Source organism: Rattus norvegicus, chromosome 1 (genome assembly GCF_036323735.1).
Source record: "Rattus norvegicus strain BN/NHsdMcwi chromosome 1, GRCr8, whole genome shotgun sequence".
Classification (NCBI taxonomy): domain Eukaryota; kingdom Metazoa; phylum Chordata; class Mammalia; order Rodentia; family Muridae; genus Rattus; species Rattus norvegicus.
In genome coordinates this window covers 249,020,085-249,028,114 of record NC_086019.1, presented here as the reverse complement: position 1 = coordinate 249,028,114, position 8,030 = coordinate 249,020,085, and the positions used below count along the sequence as shown (strand labels likewise).

The window sequence follows — 8,030 nt, the reverse complement described above, 5'->3', positions numbered from 1 at the left end:
TGGGGCTCTTTGTATATTTTACCTTCTCTCTTATCTGGTAGATAAGAGGTTGTAAGTCAATACCATATCTTTGCAAAGATTTCTGGGCCCAGGTTTGGAAGCCAGCTCCAAGGGGCAAGATGAGTGGTGTTCTGTAACACCGAGGAGATGAACCTGCCGGCCTAGCCAAAGGGAAAGAGAGGTTTCGTTCTGTTTTCCTTCAAAGGAGAGGGGTACTTATGCCACGGAACCCATGAAACAGCTGACAAAGGCTTGCTGAAACTCTCACATCAAAACAGAGCAACAATTAGTTTACTATCCAGTCTGGAACACTTCTCGTTCTTCTTTGGTTACAACGTCTAAACAGAGCAACAATTAATTTACTATCCAGTCTGGAACACTTCTCGTTCTTCTTCTATGGTTACAATGTCTTCTTTGGCAGGCCAGGCTGGCCTTGAACTCATTGTGGATCCCACAATGGCCTTCAGTTTGAATTTGGTGTCAAGAGTGTTGGAAGTGTAGGTGTGCATCGTCACTCTAGGCTGGTTGGCACACTTGAAGACAAAATGGGGTGCTTTCCATAGTTAAGAGGAAATAGGCTACTGACCTGGGCACACAGAGGTGTTTGGCAATTGTAGCTGTGCAATAGTTCTTTCCTTTAGTGCTGGGGATTGAACACAGGGCTTTATCACACCATGGAGTTCCACCTTAGCCTGTCATAAAGTGCTATTCCGTGTAATTGCTCTGCATTGCTTTTGAACTCAGCCTTCAGTCCCAAACTCCATGTTATGTGGGACCCAGGAGGCAACATAAATGTGGCTGACTAGAGGGCAAAGTAGGAAGGTGAGTCACTGTCCAGTGATGACAACTGGCAGAGGATTCTGGGTGACGGTATTAGCTCAGAAGAGCATGATGGGATTTGTGGCTAAGTGGGTGATATGTTTCTCATTTAGCAGGATGGAGCCTCCTTAGTTTGTACTGATTGTTGCCACATGGAAATCTAAGCCCAGAATTGCCATGTTCTTTCAAAAGCTTAGAGTCTATGGGTTTATATGAAATTTATCACTATCTGATCTAAGTTAAAACTAATGCAAAGCAACTTTGATTGTGGATCAGATTCACTTGATGGGCTCAGCTGTCGATTTCAAACGTAGGAAGTTAAAGGAACATGTGCATTTGGCTGTTAGTAGAACTTGGGTTTAAAGCAGGACCCTCTAAAGATCTAAGGCAGTGGTTCTCAACCTTTCTAATGCTGTGATCCTTTAATGCATGCTGTGGTGACCCCCATCGTAAAATTATTTCATTGCTACTTCATAACTGTAATTTTGCTACTCTTACAAACTGTAATATAAATAGCTGATCTACAACATATCTGATATATGAACCCTGTGAAAGGGTTGTTCAACCCCCAAAGAGATCATGACCCACAGGTTGAGCACCATTGCACTAAGAGCGTGGCTGGGCTGGGGGTTGATTGGATAACCCCTGGAATGGGTTCAGTTTGAACTGTCACTTGAAAGTGTGCTGGTGGCTTTTATATCGACTTGACATGACAAGCTAACGCCATCCGAGAGGAAAGAACCTCGATTCAGAAAATGCCTCCATAAGATCTGACTGTTGGCTAGCCTGTAGGGCATTTTCTTAATTAGTGACTGGAGGAGGGCCCAGCCCATGGTGGGTGGGGCCACTCCTGGGCTGGTGGTCCTGGGTTCTATAAGAAAACAGGGTGAGCAAGCCATGGATAGAAAGCCAGTAAGCAGCATCCTTCCATGGCCTCTGCATCGTCTCCTGACTCCAGGTTTCCTGCCCTGCTTGAGTTCTTGTCTTGACTTCCTTCAGTGATGGACTACACTGTGGAAGTGTGAGCCGAATAAACCCCTTCCTCCCCAACTTGCTTTTTTGGTCATGCTGTGTCATCTCAGCAACCCTGACTAAATCAGAAAGCGTCTGTCCAGTGAGGCCATCTGAACTTCATTCAGCATGGCGGGTGGTCTCTAGTTGTCTATGCAGGAACTGGACAGAGTGAATGCTGTGAGGATATTAATTGTTCATTGTTACTTTTAGATCAAGACACGGGGTTCCCACAGCCTGTTCTGTATCTCTAGTATCACATCCCTTTCCCCTCCTTTGTGCCCTGGCTAAATCTGTGCCATCTACATACTGTGCGTGAGCCTGGCCTGCTCTATCCTGCCTTGTGTGCGTGTATATGTAGGGGTGTGTGTGTACATACATGGATGTACAGGTACAAGGACAGAGGAAGGCATCAGGTATTCTTTTGAGGCAGAGTCTCTCCCTGAACTTAGAGTTTATCCTTTCCCATCCTGGCACAGCCAGCAAGCTCCAGCCATCTTCCTGCCCCCACACTCCCTCTCCTTCCTACAGTGCTGGGGTTTCAGGTTCACAGGAAGACCATAATAATCTTGTTATACGGGTCCTGGCATCCAGATGCACACCTTCATGCTTGTTCAGTAAGCGGTCTTAGCCACTGAGCCATCTCTCCAGCCCCCATCATTAGCCTTTGGTTATATTATTGCTTCTAGTACATTATCATCTGCCTTCCTCTTCAGGGACGTGAGCTCCTAGGTGGCAGGCTCAGCCCTTTTCATAGCATGGGGCACCCAGAATTCACAGCCAAGAGCTCACATTTTAGTTCTGAGCGCTTGCTCTGTTTTGAATCATTTCGGCAACCCTCATAGCAGCCTTCTGACGTCAGGGCTGCTGTCTTCATCCGTCTTCAAGAGCACACAGAAGTGCTAAATCCCAACGTAAGGATATCAAATCCTGGCCTCCTACCTCTAGAATTCACAATTTAACCAACAAGCTACTAATCTTTCAGAATACACATGGAGATGTGTGCCCAGTAAGTGAGTTGAAAGGAAGCCTGGGGGAGGAGGAAGTGTGCCAGTATCCACAGAGGAAGGGCTTGGCTCTTACTGTGGTCACTGTCAAGCAGCTGGCTTAGTGAATGTGCCTCATCAAAGAATGAGGGAGAGCTACTTCAAGGTTCTGTTTTGCATGATTCAGAAGTGAAAGTGAAAAATCTTAGCAGACTGGGGCCTCCAGGCTGTCTCCCCCACTCTGGTGCATCAAGTCTCTGCAGGATTAGGCCCATCCTCTCCTACTGAGGCCTGACAAGGCAGCTCTCTACCTCATGTGTGCTGGGGGCCTTGTCTAGCCTGTCTGTGTATGCTATTTGGTTGGAGTGGGGATGAGAGGAGGGACTCTGGGATGGGGGGACTTGGAGGGGGGCAGCATTTGAGATGTAAATAAAACAAACAAACAGAGCTGACCCCAGGTAGGAGCAGGGAATCCAATAGGGTTTGAAGGTGCCTTATGATCATAGAGTGTAGAGTCAGTGTGCAGGGTGGCAGCCTGCAGGTAAGGAGTGGCCATCTGGAGCTGAGGGTGGGCCCAAGGATGAATTCTACTTGAGTGACTGCTACAGAAGCCAAGGAGACATTCTTTCTTTAATATACATTGTTGCACCCAAGCCACACTACTTTTTATAGCAACAGTTGCATGCTCTAGTTACATGATGTCTTGGGGTGGGGATGGGAGTGGGGGGGTGGGGTGTGGAGGAGGTAGGGGGAGGTGGGGTAGGGAGAAGCTGACTACAGGAATTTAAGGGATGTCTACTTAACTAATGGGTCTGGTTTTTTGGGAGGGAAGTATTAGAATTTTTTTTTTTTTTTTTTTTGAAATTGAAGCTGACTCTATCATGAGCTGATTCTGATGGAATTTGATGGCTGCTAAGAAATTAGGATAGACAGTGATGTAGCGGATCCTGGTGCCTGCTTAGGCTTGCTCCTCAGAAGCTGAGTCACCGTGAGCAAGTGGCTTAACCCTTGTTCCTCCATTTCCTCATCTTCAAGGACGTAAATAGTATTGCCTGCCTGTGGCGTCAAGAGAGGATCTTAAGCCAACCCTTACTAACCAACCACTTAGATTGTCCTTGGTGTACAATGAACCTCATTAATGGTGGCCACTGTTAGAATTGAGGTTTGCCGTGGTGTGTGAAAGAGTCACCATTCAGGACAGGAACTCCCCGGCAGTGAGGGCCAGGTCTTCAGCAGCCCTTTTCAACTCTGTCTTATTGATATGTTTGATAATGGGTGAGGCTCTGGCCCCAGCTCAGTGTAGAGGAGTGGAGCTGTCTCATGCCTGCGAGGCAGCTGGCCAACAGGGTTTTGTGGCAACCCCGGTTCTTAGTATAGAAAAAAGGACATGGCAGATGTGCCTCTTTAAGTTCTAGGTTTCTTTTCAGCAGACTTACTTAGAGTATCTGCCACAGTATTACACTGAAGCAAGAAAGGTTAGGGTTTATGAGGGGTTCTGTGTTAAAACATGTTTTTTTAAGTCAAGTAACCATTTCCCTTAGGTTTTAGCTGAGTGAATGTACTCCACTCACAGCTTCTCTCTAGTCCTAACTCTAACTGTTGTTAATAGACGCTGGCTCATCTAATCTATGTGAGTATTTCGTTGTGAGCACTCTGTGTTGTAGGAGTAAGCTCTGTAAAGGTAAGGTCTGTGATTCATTCGTTCCACCCTCCCTATTTCCACTCCCACTTGTTTTCTTGGAGACAGGGTCTCATGTAACCCAAGTTGGCCTCAAACACATTGTGTAGTCAAGGATCACTTTGAATTTCTGATCTTCTCCCCTTTACCTTCCAAAGGGCTATCATGTCCAGTTTATGTTATATTAGAAATCAGTCCTACGGTTTTGTACATTCGGGGCAAGCACTCTACTACCTTTTGGGCTGTATCCACAGTCCCAGCCTTTTAGAAAAGAGATGGCTCGTAAAAGAATGTTGGTTCGTTGGGTTCTGATCTGATGATCTTCTCTTCTAATTTTCAAAACTTTTCCTTTGGCTCAAAAAAAAAAAGGTGGAAATCAGATTAAAGAATAGGTTGCTAGGTCCAAGTTACTCAGGTGTGGGGCTCCTAAGACAGGTTTTAGCTTGTCTGGGGCCTGTTGGGATGTTGTCTGCAGAAATGGCACTCCCACAAAATGAACCAAATGCTGGAAATTCCAGACTTCTTAGCAATTGAACATAAAACAGAAAAAAAAAAAAAACCCAAAAAACCCCAAACCCAAAACCCTTCTAAGGCTAGGATAGTCATTTTTAAGGGAAATAGTTACTTGATTTAAAAACATGGTTGATTATTTTGAAATATTCATTTTAAATAATAACATATATGGGTGCAGAGAAAGTCATATCTCTGCTCTGTCACCTCTCCTTATCCCCCTGAAACAGATCCTCCCCCTTTATGCTTTTAAAATTTAAAATAAATTTATTTTTATACAATATATTCCCATCATGGTTTCCCTTCTTTTTCCCCAGACTCCCCACCTCTCCATCCTCTAACTCCATTCCCCCCCCCATAAGAAAACAAACAGGCAAATAAAAAGGCAAACATGGATAAAAGAAAATGAACAAGCAAACAGCAGAAGAAGCTAAGAATGAGTTGGAGAAATGCGTATATACACACATATGATCATAAAACCCTCAAAATTAGAAACCATAATATACAAGCAAAGACCAGTAAGGTTTAAAAAAAACAAAAAAACCAACCAAACAAAAAAAAGTTTCCCAAAATACCCTTGAGTTCATTTTGAGTTGGCCATCTACTGCTGGCCACTGGGTCTTCCCTTAAGTGTGATTTGTATACCCAGTGACTCCCTTGGAGAAATGATTTTTTTCTTTGTGATCAGTTGTTAGTTGGAGAGGGATGGGGGCTTGCATCTTGCCTATCTCAGCAGTGGGGCCCAGTCTAGTTTGGACCTGTGCAGGCCCTGTGTATCAACCCTGTTCTATCTGGAAGACATTATTTCCTTGATATCATCTACCTGCCTTGGTCTCTTGCTATCTGTCTACCTCCTCTTCCACACAGTTCCCTGAGCCCTGAGAGACAGGGTCTCTTACTGAACCTGGAGCTCACCTGTATTAGTTAGCTGGCTGCCCTTAGACGTTAGTAATCCTCCTGTCTCTCCCACTACCTGAGCTTTGGGACGACAGGGTGTACTGACACTCATCTTTTACTTGGGTTTGGGAGACCTGAGTTCAGGTCCTCATGTTAACTCTTACCCACTGGATAATCTTCCCAGCTTGTGATAACATCTTTCACAACTGGATATTTTAATTTGAATCATTCTTTGCTTACTTATTTGGGGCACCTATTATCATGTACCAGCCTTAGAGGTCAGGGAAGTCTGGGAGAAGCGTGATTTAAGTCGAGACTGAAAAGGTGAGAAGAGTCGAGGTCAGGCAGAGTCAAAAATACTGAGGTGGAAAAAAACGGAGGAAGCTAGAGCTTAGTGGAGAGGTAGCCTGGGGGTGGGAGGGTGGGGGAATTGGGAGGTGGGGAGGATGAGGGTGGGAGATGGGTGGTGGGTGGGGATGTTGGGGGTGGGGAGGCTTGCTAAAGTGTTTCAGGGTTATCCTAAAGGGGCCTGATCTTTTATACTATCACATTTGGTCATAAATGAGTGGCTTTGGTCGGCATTATTCTCCTGGTTTTCCAGCTAGTCTGCTTGGAGATAGAATTTGCCAGACTAGAGCCATTACCAACCTCCAATGAAGGGATACTTAGATAGGACCATTAAAAAGTGAGTTTGAGGCCAGCCTGGGATACCATTCTCCAAAAAACATCAAAGAAACAAAAACAAACAAACAAACCAAAAAAGCAAAGTTCTGCATTGTTGTTTAGGAAAAGTAGACTGTGTGTATCGCATAACACCAGGTCAGTCTGTTTTTACTTCTACACCAAGTGACTCAGAATGAGTTTCCTATTGCTTATTGTCAGGAAGGGCTGTGTCAGGCGGCTCCACTGCCTGGAGCACAGCTCCTGTTTCGTGAGAGTCAGATGGGAGAGCCTGACAGAAAGGGTAGGAGGTCAGGATCTCTGAACTAGTTTCCGGTCTTCAAATTCCCGGGGGAGTTTTGTCTGGTGAAGCCAGAATATGTTCAAGCCAGAAGGGACCTTAAGGACTAACTCAACTCCTCATACTGTGGGGTCAGGGTGCCAGTGAGGTAGTAGGCCACCGCAGGGACCCCGCACCAGCAGCCCTGTGAGGGCTAGTGTTTTTTGATTTTGTTTGGATTCTTTGGAAACTTGGCTGTGGAAAACTGAGGCTCGTTTTCCTTAGTCTTGTATCCTGATTTGGTTCTTGAAAGGACCAGCGCTGGAGTTACCTGTGGATCCCAACATCTTCCATTAGCTCCCAGAGCTACAGGGTTTCCCAAGAAGAAACAAAAGCCCTTGTTTGGGCACTGGGGATCTGGGGGCGTGTATCATTCTTCCCCTGGCTTCCTGTTTAGGAAGACCTTTTAATGTCATGTAGTCACGGACCAGCTCTGGGGTGATGACGGTAACATTTTGGTTACCTGACTGAAAACCGCTCCAATGGCAAACGGTTACTCCGAGGCCAGAGTGCCGTTCATCACGCCAGCTTCCATGTTTCCTTGAAAAGCCTTTGTAGGTCTGTGTGGGGGCACATTGACTCTGTCTACAGGGAATCCTTCGCGGACAGATGGATTTGAGGACCCTGCGAATTTACTAACTGACCACAGTAGGCATCTGCGGTCTGCAAATTTGGAACGACTGGTCTGGAAGCATAACTTGTAGAAAACCAGCCACCTGTAGGGAAGGACCCTAACCATGGCCAACTTCCTGGTGCAAACCCACACAGTACCATATTTAAAACATTGTTTTTATTGATTTAAAAAAAATTATAACAATAACTCAAGATCATTGTAAAGAAACGAACACAGTTACTGAAATGTGTAGCTGTGAGCGATTCCAGTTTGGTCGGTGCTTATAATTTATAACATATGCAATGATTTTACAGAAGTAGAAGTCACTGTACACAACGTTCTCTAAATGTGTACATTTAAAATATGTTGGTGACTTATTTTGAGGTCAGAACACTAAGTGAGTCTGCAGTGGATAGCTAGATGTCTAGTAATGTACTAGTTGGGTGACCCCGTGTAGGTCATTGAGCTTACTATAAGCCTCAGTGTCTGGTGTCTATTTCTTACAGAGTTGTTGTA

The 8,030-nt window shown here is 45.2% G+C and overlaps 1 protein-coding gene across 1 annotated transcript in view; it reads left to right on the top strand.

Moving 5' to 3' along the window:
* The window catches only part of Pdlim1 (PDZ and LIM domain 1), a 48,592-nt gene that overhangs the window by 12,295 nt on the left and 28,267 nt on the right, over nucleotides 1-8,030 (top strand).